The following is an 11401-nucleotide window of genomic DNA, read 5'->3' on the forward strand; positions in this document are numbered from 1 at the left end:
ATGAAATCTTTCATTTGGAGTTGAGGGCATAAAACATAGTTTCTTGAATCTTTCCCAATACTCACTAAGATTCTCTCTATCTCTCAGTCTTATGTCCTGGATTTCTCTGCCGATAGCTGATAATCTGGATGCAGGAAAATACTTTTCGAGAAAAAGTCTTTCGATAGTTTCCCAATTTGTAATCTGTGTAGAGAGATAATACCACCAATCTTGAGTTGTTCCTTGAAGAGTAAAAGGAAAAGTTCTCATTTTAATGCTCTCTATTGTGATCCTGGGAGATCTAAAATTTTCACACATGTTAAATTGTCTCAAGTGCTTGTGCGGATTCTCCCTTTATAACCCATTGAACTTTGGTAAGGCATTTAACAGGTCAGGTTTCAACTCTCACTCCTCATTAGGGTATTCAATGTTACGTCGAATAACTGTATTATGGGAGGTGGCAAACTATCTGAGGGTTCTTTGTGCCATGCTCTATGGGTTAGGATCAGGTAAAGGATGAGGTGATATATTTGTTACTGGAGATAAAGAAGGTGGTATGGCTTCAGCTGTAGGAAGTGTTCCCTTATTAGAACACCCAAATTTCAAACTTATTCGCCAGCTTATGCAAATTTCTTTCAACTTTTGCACTACTAGAAATTCATTGATTACCGAAGGATTATTACCGAAGGCCTCTTGCCCCTCGGTAAAAATGATAATACCGAAGGATTTCCCGACGGTCATTAAAGTTGGTCATTACCGAAGGCTTTTGCCCTTCGGTATTGGACAGAGGATTTACCGAAGGCTTCTGGCCGTCGGTATATGCATTCACTTAATGAAATCTAAATTTGGGATTTCCCTCTTCCATTTTGCCAAATATTTTCCAGGAAAGCTTCCCCCAAACTTTCACTCTCGTCCCTACTTTCCACTCTCCGTTGCCCTAATCTCTATCTCCATTTGTCGTTCACAATCTCAAACCATCATTGCCGTTGATTGTCAACCTGTCCAGCTCCTGTTTGTTTACGACGGTGGTTTGGCGGCGTTAGGAGGTGTTGTCGCTGTGTCAGGGTTGATGTCGCGGCGTGGGCAGAGCTTCTAGTTGCCAAGGGAGGCTAATCCAGGGGTTGTGTGACGAAGTAGCTTTCGTTGCGTGATAACGGTTGCGCGAGAGAGGGTATCGGAGGGTTGTCGCTACCGTTGAGTTATTGGTTCAAATTATTGCTTTAAATTAAGTAGCTTTTGGTGGCTACCCAGTTTGTGATGCATGTGTGAGTTAACCTGAATATATGTGTATTGCTTTTGGTTCGCATTGGAGATTTTTTTTAACACTAAATATCATTGGAAAATTATTGCAATTGAAGTGGTGCGTTGAAGGTCGAGTGAAGCGCAGTGTAGGGAAAAAGTGTGGTGTTAGGAGGCTGTCTTCGTCCAGGGAGGTTGTAGCGTGGAGGTAAGCTCTTTGTCTCTGAATGAAGTGAGCATTGGTGTAGAATTATGGTTAAATGTTGAATAAAAATGTCATTGCATTACTAAAAGAATGAGATTGTATTATTAGAGTGTTTTGAGTTCATCTTAGGAATTACATTGCTTGTATTACTGATCCTTGTTTGGTAAGGATTGAAACCACAGACTGCTATGGTCATATTAGGTTGAATGTTATTTTTTCTTATATTCCAAGCTATGTTTCATGTGTGAAATGTAGTGTTATGGCCATATTGCTAAAGGGTATGAAGGTTTTAAATGTATTAAAGTCCTGGACATTTGATTCAGTTTTGTTTGAGTATATTAGAATAAATGTTGTTATGAAACTGGTCATGATATCATGGTATGTGTGCATGTGATATAGGTACTTAGTTAGTTCTTACCTTTGATTTAGGTACTTAGTTAGTTGTTACCAGTCTTGTTGATTCGTTTTCCAGTTTTAGCTGTTTGCTTTAGCCTATATAAAGGCTTGACTAGTCATTTAAACCAAAACACACAAACACAGTAGTTGAACGTGAATGCAGAGAATTAAAGGATTGGAGACCTTCCCTTTTTGGTTTAAAAGAGAAGTTATCATGGAAAGACTTAAAGATAATTGAAGAAGAATTAAAGGATTGGAAACCTTCCCTTTTTGGTTCCCTTTGAAATGTAGGAGTAGAATTTGCCATCAGTAGCAAATGCTCCTTTTCTCTATTTTCTTTTTCTCTTCTCTCATCTTCTGCTCTCTTCTCTTCTTCTGTCTTTCTCTTTTCTTCTTCTATCTTTTTCCCAATTTGCTCCTACTCCTTGGACACGTATGAAAATAGGTGAGGGCCCTCAATCTTGTCCTCTTGCACACCATTCCAGCCCATCACGGCTTTTGCTCCTCCAAGCTGCTGGCCGAGACATGTTCGTCCTTCTCTATTCTCCATTCCAACGTTTCACTTCTTCTTGCTGCTGGATGGTTCTCTTTATGGATGCTTCCTCTTCTTCCAAGGTCATGTGTTGGCTTCTCTTTGCTGGACTGTGAAGGTCTTCTCTATTGGACCAGCTGCCCTTTACTCCTTTGGTAGATTATGCAGGCCGTGAACTCTGCACTTTGCAGCTCCCAAGCTTCTCGTGGGCGTGTTGCTTCTTCCAGCTGAAATAAGACCGTGCACACCACCCCTCTTCCTTCTTTCAACGTTAGCTTCTCCTTCTTCTTTGCTTTGACTAGCTGCTGGATTCTTCTTGGACGTGTGAATGAAGAATGAATGGGCCGTGTGGAGCTGGATGTTCTTCAAAGAAAACCATGGATGGTGGCTGCTCCAAACTGCTGGACTTCTTCTTCTTCAAGGTGCTGCACCGTGAGCTCCCTCTTCTACTGCCCTGTCCGTGAGCTTTCAACAAGTGTGACCCCTTTTTTTATTCCAAAACATGTGCTGGATGCTTGCTAAAATGAAAGGGCCGTGTGATTTTCTATTTTCCATCCCTAATACTTCAGCAATTAATGAGTGGTGGTCGTGAGCTTGTTTTCCAATTAAGGTCCAAGACCAAATGCTTATGTGGAGTGGAAGAGCATGGTCAAAACAAAAATCTGCACATCTTTTGCACATGTGGGCCGTGAAACCACTTCCCTTAATAACATTAATTAAATCAAATTCAGCACTTCATTTTGCAACTCCTCCCATGTGTGGACGTTAGCTTCCAACGTGGCCCCTTCTCTTTTATTCCATATCATTCCAAAATGAATTGTCCAACATGGGGCCATGTGTTTGAAAAACCAAAAGCTTTGCATTTTGTAGTTCCTCCACTTTCACGTAAACTTTCAAAGTGGTGGCCCCTCCCATTATGTGCTTCTTCATGTGCTTAATGCTTTCACAATTGTCCAAAACCGTGGCCCCTTTGCAATGGTTGTGTGGTATTTGTTACCTTGAAGCCCCTTCTCCAAATTAATAAATATAACAACACTTGCTTATCTTATTTTCAACATATTGTCCTTGCAAATTCCTTTGGTCTTTGAGCTTTGAAGAATAAAAGCTGCTACGTGTTCTGCAACTAGAGCACATTCATCTCACTCTTAATGGTCTTCACAAAGCTCTCCAAAACAATTCTGCATTGGTTGAATTTAAATCACGAGCAATTGCACTATGCTGCAAGGTTTTGGTCTATGAATTTTGCTTATTCAAACTCCAAAATCACTTGGAAATCTGGTTCTTAAGCTGTGATTGAATTCAATTCTTTACTTTGAAAATCTGTTGCACAAGCTGTAAGACACCCTTTCAAGTGAAAACCTGCACTGTTATGTCAAACCAGCAAGAATATCTAATGCTCCAAACTGAATAAATTAATGAACTAGCAAAAATGATTTTGAATTAAATAGAATTTGGAGAGAAAACTGGCTAAAACAGATATAGCACCAGAAAACTAGAAACTGAACTGATATAAAGAAGATGTGAAGAAATTTGTTTTGAACAACTTTGAGAAGTTGAAATCTGCACCTTCAGCTATAGAAACTAGTTCAATTAACAAGTTTTCGAAATCCTTTTGATCATGTAAAATGTTTATCAAATTAGAAACTATAGAAACCACCTTGATAGCACAATTTAATTTGAGAAAATGAATTTTTCAGTGCCAAAATATTCCTCTCGACCAGGGCTATTTAGCTTTGGGTGCAACCTCACAACACTATTTCCGCACTATTTTAGGGTACTCTAGCAAGTTTCTTTGAGGTTCAAAACACTCAATCTCTCATTCACTTTGATATTGAGCTAGCCTCTCAAAATTTGGCTATAGCATTTGCCAATTTTTCACTCTTTTTCTCACTGCAGAATGGTGTTTCTAGAAGCTATTTTCCCTTACTGTAAAGGCACTTAGATCAAGAGCTATACAAGTTTCCACCCCTCAAGATGCTACCAGTAGCATGAGTATTTACCCTAGCACAAAATCTGCACCAATAAGCATCTAAACAGCACCAGAAATCAGAAAGTAAGGCTGGAACAAAACTGTCTTATTATGGACAAAACCAGATTTTCAATTTAAAGACAAACAAGCAATTAAGGCTATTAATAAAGGAGGCACTGAAAATAGATCCTAACAAAGCTCTAGAGTAGATTAATAAAGCAAGAAAAGCCAAAATGCAGGTTGAAATCAAGGTGAAACCAAACTGTTTGATATTTTCCAAAACTGTTTGATGAAATGCCCCAAAGAGAATCACATTTTGTGTTTTGGGGTTTTAACTGCTTGAAACTGGATTGCACGGTTCTGCAAGGTTTTTAACACTTTATATGGCTTATTTTGATCATTTACTTTCAATCTAAAACACTGAACCAACTCTTGCTACAATCCAAATTGAAATTTGAAGATCACCATTATCAAAACAGATTCAGTTTTCAACACTGCAGTAGAAAAATTTGGCTTGCTGGAAGTCTCAGTTGAGCTTTAAACACAGTACCATTCATTTTGGACATTGATTTTCCATTTTCCAACCACATTATCTGGTACAGTTTTGATTAAAAGTGGTGCATAATTGGCTACAACTGCTTTGAATTGTTGAGTTTGGATGTTTCTGTGATTTGTATATGTTTGCACTAGTTTATTTCAGCATTTCAAACTTGTGTGAACTGTTGAAATGGTCATTTACAATCCTATATGCAAAATCACCATCCAAACCATCAAATTTGCTTGAAATTGGAAGTGGATTATTGATTTTCTGGTGTAGTCTTTTCCTTTGCTGTTTAAGTGTTTGCACACATCCAAATTGATGATATAAACTTCCTTGAGGTCTCAATTAAGCCTTAGACACCCTGCCATTCATTTTTGCCACTGCAAGCACCACTTTAAGTGTCATTTTCTGGTGCAGTTTGCTTATTTGAATGCTGTTTGATATTTCCAATCTTTTAATTTCATTTCTGGATTGGCAAAAGCTGGGTTTGATGTTTCCAAATGGAATTATTTGATCAAAAGATATGTATAGTTTGAAATGATTAGCAAAGTGTTAGATTGAGCAAGTTGTTGAAACTATTGATGTAGAAGGATAAAAGTACCTTAAACTATTTAATTCATCAATTTAAACTTGTTTGAACTCTAATTGGGTTCAAAACCAAAATGTATAGCAGATTCACCCTTTTAGTTCCCAATTTCACTCAAAAATCAGGTTTGAATATGCAAATTGCCCATAGATGAATCTGGCTTCAATTTGAATGTTCTAACAAGTTTAAAACAACAATTAGGACTTGTTTAAACTGCCAAATAGCACAAAATCACTGCTGCACGAAAATTGACACCCAATACAACTTTATCTTCCTCAAAATGAGTACTAAAAATGCCTTACACTAAAATACACTACAATTCCAAAGACCGAAAAGTATATTAAAGTAGAGTTGAAAACAGTAAACTAACTATCTACACCACTTTTAAAAGATAAAAGAACTATAAATAGACTAAAGTAGGTGAGAATTTTATTTCCTTGGACAAATTTGTTATCAAACCTGCAGTTAGACCACTAGTGAATGTTCATCTATATGTTGTATGTTGATGTATATATTGTATGCTCGTGTATATTGTATGTTCATTTATTAGGCTACTCCTTGATAAGGTTAAGTAGTCATTTAAAGTCGTATGTTACTAAAAACATTCTCAGTAGAATGAGAAGGGTAATAGTACCTTAAACACTTACAATGTACAAAATATGTGAAAGTACTAGAGAACTTTAGTAATGTCAGATTATTGTCTCCCCCAAATTGTATACACAACCACTTAGGATGTCAAAGGCATTTCAATACTGAGGACTTGTCTTTGCATGCCCTTATTGAATGCCTATGACAATAGTGTTGAAATTGCCTTCCATGTTTGACTTGAGTAGTAATAGGTTTATTACTTATGTCACATGGAGTGTTGCTGTTTTGGCTAAGTTTTGATTTCTTTGGCTTGTCACAGAACATGGCCCATTTTCCCAACCATCGTGGATGGATGTACGATCGTTGTTATAGTGGAAGGAGAGGTTTGAAGGAATCTTTTGTTATCGGAGTTGAGGAGTTCGTGGAGACGGCTCGACGATGTCAATATTATGCCCTTGATGGAGGGATTCGATGTCCATGCATCAAGTGCGAATGTACAAGGATTTTGAAAGATGAAGTCGTCAAAGTTCACCTTTACCAAAAAGGGTTCATGCCTAATTACACGGTCTAGACATTTCATGGTGAAGAAATTCCTTCGACCTCCACTACAGCTATTAAACGGCTTGCATCAGGTTCGAATACTATTGTACATACATCTGAGATAGATCAATTTGCCTATATGCAAGAGATGGTCGACAATGCTCTTCGTCACCATGCTGAAGAAGTAGACGATAGTCATGATGAAGAGCCTCCAAATGAAATGACGCAGAGGTTTTACAATTTACTTACAGAGGCAAATCTACCTGTATTTGAAGGTTCATCTGAGTCAAAATTGTCAGTGTGCATTAGACTCATGGCTGGCAAATCTAATTGGAACGTTCCCGTTCAAGCAGTGGACTTCTATACAAAATTGATGTTAGATTTGACACCACCAAACAATTTCATGCCGAAGAATTATTACCAAGCCAAAAAATGTGTTTCAAAGTTGGGATTGGATGTCAAGAAGATTGATTGTTGTGTTAATGGATGTATGTTATTCTATGACAATGACAGTGGCAAAAATGATGCATTGTTGTTTGAATGCAAGTTTTGTGGCTCACCTCGATATCATACAATGCATGTTGGACGGAGGCAAAAAAAACCAATTCCAATGAAGTCCATGTTCTACTTGCCTATAATTCCAAGATTACAAAGATTGTTTACTTCAATGCAAACATCACAACACATGACATGGCATGATGGTAACAAAACTCCAGGATTTTTGCGTCATCCTTCTGATGGTGAAGCTTGGAAGCACTTCAATCGTAAACATCCATCCTTTGCTAGCGAACCACGTAACGTCAGACTTGGTCTATGCTCTGATGGGTTTACCCCGTACATTCAGGCGTCTGCATCACCATATTCATGCTGGCCCGTGATAGTTACCCCATACAATCTACCACCTGAGATGTGTATGACAAAGCCTTACATGTTTCTATCGTGTATAATACCAGGTCCATCTAATCCCAAATCATTGATTGATGTTTATTTGGAGCCTTTGATTGATGATTTGAAGAAGTTATGGAATGGTGTTTGGACGTATGACGTTTCAAGGAAGCAAAATTTCCTTATGAGGGCAGCCTTGATGTGGACTATTAATGACTTCCCAGCGTATGGCATGTTATCTGGTTGGAGCACGCATGGTCGATTAGCTTGTCCACATTGCATGGAACATACAAAGTCATTCCAATTGAGTTATGGTCGGAAAAGTAGTTGGTTTGACTGCCATCGACGGTTCTTGCCCATTGATCACCCCTTTAGAAGAAACAAAAAAGCATTTCGCAAAGGGCAAGTTGAAACGGATATGCCCCCACCCAAGTTCACTGGATCACACGTTTGGAGAAGAGTGAAAGACTATCCAAAAGTCACTTAATCTGGTCAGAATAGGATAGAAGGGTTTGGAGAATGGCATAATTGGACTAAAAGAAGCATATTCTGGGAACTTCCCTACTGGAAAGACAACTTGCTAAGACACAACCTCGATGTCATGCACACAGAAAAGAATTTCTTTGACAATGTCTTCAACACAGTTATGAATGTTATAGGTAAAACAAAAGATAATGAGAAAGCAAGAAAAGATTTACCTTTGTATTGTGGACGAAAAGACTTAGAGTTGAAGGCGCAAGGTAACGGTCGATTATTTAAACCAAAAGCAAATTACACCATTTCAAAAGACGAGGCAAGAATAGTGTGTGGATGGATCAAGGAGCTTAGAATGCCAGATGGATATGCTTCTAACTTGTCCAGATGTGCCAATGTTCAGAATGGTACTATTCAAGGGTTAAAGAGTCATGATTGTCATGTATTCATGGAGACTTTAATTCCTCTTGCGTTCAGTTGTTTGCCAATGCACGTGTTAAATCCACTGATAGAGATCAGTAACTTCTTTAAAGATTTGTGTTGCACGACACTAGAGGAGAATTCCCTTAAAAAGATGGATGAAAATATCCCAATTATTCTGTGCAAATTAGAAAGAATATTCCCTCCTGCATTCTTTGATTCAATGGAGCATATTCCAATTCATCTTGCATATGAAGCTTGGCTTGGGGGACCTGTGCAATACAGGTGGATGTATTCATTTGAAAGGTTTATGGGAGAATCCAAACGTTCAGTTAAAAATAAAGCTAGAGTAGAAGGCTCAATTTGTGCAACTTACTTGCACAGAGAGACAACGTATTTTTGTTCACATTATTTCAAAAACTTCATGTTGTCCCCCACTCATGTCAGAAATGAAATGCAATGGCAAGTTGAACCACGTGAAGGTGCATTATCAGTGTTCCGACAATCAGGCCGTCACGCAAGGAAAGAATTCACTCATTGATTAACTGATGCTGAATTCAACTCTGCTCATGTCCATGTCTTAATCAATTGCAGTGAAGTAAAGCCGTACCTTGAGTATGTTATCATCCATCTCTTATCTTTCAAACGGTTGAATTATTATTCACTAATGAATTTCATTTCTTCCAGCTCATTTGTTGTGGCTGAGCGAGTCGCAGAAGGAAATACTTCTGCTAGAATACACTCAGAGTTTCCCCATTGGTTTAGAAATCAGGTCCGTACTTTTTCCTACATTTAGAGCAAGGTTAATTTGAATCTTGCTTTTCTAATTTTGTTAGTACCTTTGTAGGTTTTTAATCAGGCATTAACTCCCACGGTTCAAGAGTTAAGACATCTGTCGAATTGGCCAATGAGATGTGTCAAAGAATGGCACACTTACTTCACCAATGGTTACAAATTCCATACACATGAATGGTCTAAAGGAAAGAAAACATCAAATTGTGGTGTGTATGTGAAGGGCCTAACAGAGGGTTGTTATGATGATTTGTATGGCATCATTCATAAAATATATGAGTTAGAGTACAACAGCACTACTTCTCCAAACAGAGTAGTTCTTTTTTATTGTGAATGGTTTGATCCTTCTAGAGCTGGTACTAGAATCGATCCACGCTTTAATATTGTTGAACTCAACCAGAGATTAAGATATGGACCATTTGATCCTTTCATTCTACCAACTAATGTCAGACAGGTTTATTATGTGCCATATCCACCATTCCGCAATATTGACAAGCGTGGTTGGGCCGTAGCATTACAAACCAAGCCTAGAGGTCGCATTGACTCAAATGAGGTTGAGGAAGATGTTGCCTACCAACTTGACCAAATGTCACAACCACAAGAAGTTATTGAAGTTGAACGTATAACTGCATTGGTCGACCCTGATGGTGATGGAGATGAATTACAAGCAACAATACAAGGTCATGAAGAACAAGAAGAAGAGGAAGAAGAAGAAGAAGAAGAAGAAGACGACGACGAACAAGAAGATGATGATGATGATGACGACGACGAAGAAGAAGACGAAGGTGATGATGATAAAGACGATGATGAAGAAGAAGATGAACATGAATATCATGATGACGACGATTGAATGTTGGACATCCATTGTAGCAAATTGAACTGTCATTTCAATACAGTTATCTAAAATACATCTTAAAAGTTGTATGCAATTATTTATACATTTACTTTAAAAACCATTGATCCTTCATTAATCATTTCTATTTTTTCGCTTTATTTGGAACCATTTCAATGCAGTAATGACAGGACAAGGTTCAGAACGTCCTGATAAAGGAAAGGGGGTAGCAAGGCCTAGAAAGAGGCAACGTCTGGCACCAAAGTATGTACTTAGGGTGCCATGTAGACTACCTACCACTGCTGCCAGCAGTACATCATCTGTGGGGCCTCCTCCTACCCCTACAGTACAGCCTCCTACACCTGCAGTAGATCCTACTCCTACCCCTTCAGTACAACCTTCTACTACCCCTACAACAGACCATCTTCCTCCTCTTGTAATTATAACCCCCACTCCTCCCCCTGTGGTTATAACCCCCACTCCTGTCCCTGACCCTACTTCTATACCTTCCTCATCTGTTATACCGCCTTCTGACACTGTCACACCATCTGCTGATCAAGATTCAAGTGGTGATGGTGAAGATCTTGACCCGCCCCTCCATGATCGACCATGTATTGAGCCATATGGTAAAGGGTAAGTTTTTAATCTCTTGATATAATTTGATGTTTAAACCATATTGTAATTGAAATGACTTCTGTTATGCAGGTTTATTCCATCTAGGGTTGCTTCCCAAGCCATCACACGTTCAATTAAGCAACAGTTTTTAATTCCATGGCCTACTTGGGGAGCAATACCTGATGACGATAGAAAGCCATTCTGGCAGCGCTTTCAGGTGAGCAATCTATTACACTAATGTCTGTCTTATTTTAGTATGTTTTGTAATCAATGTTTGTTCTCTTTAATGTTACAGATGAAGGTGCAGTGGAAACCTGAACATGAAAGTCAGATACAAAGAAATTTCCACATGAAAGCATCTCATCGACTGTCAAAGATGTTTAGGGATGCCCGCAATGCAGGACAGCGCCCTAACTGGCTGGGTGAAAAAATTTGGAACTCTTTACTGGCCCATTGGAATATAGTAGAGTTCTGCAATAAGTGTGCCAAAGCCCAGCGGAACAGAGCATCTGAAAGGGGTGGCACCCTGCATACTGGTGGGTCGATCACCATTCATGAGCATGCCATTCGTATGGTATAATCTCATTACATAACTTTTTCTTTCATAAATAAGTTATGTATATTCTATTTCATATGTACGCTTGTAATTCTTAATTATGTTACAGGCACAGGCTCTAGGACGAGCGGTCCATGTTGATGAGGTCTTTGCACAGACTCATGTTCGGAAGGGAACTAATCAATTTGTTGATGAAAGATCTCGGAAGACTCATGTAAGCAAATAACACTATTACTATTACTAATTTTTCAT

The sequence above is a fragment of the Vigna angularis genome, chromosome 11 (assembly GCF_016808095.1).
Source record: "Vigna angularis cultivar LongXiaoDou No.4 chromosome 11, ASM1680809v1, whole genome shotgun sequence".
In the NCBI taxonomy this organism is placed as follows: domain Eukaryota; kingdom Viridiplantae; phylum Streptophyta; class Magnoliopsida; order Fabales; family Fabaceae; genus Vigna; species Vigna angularis.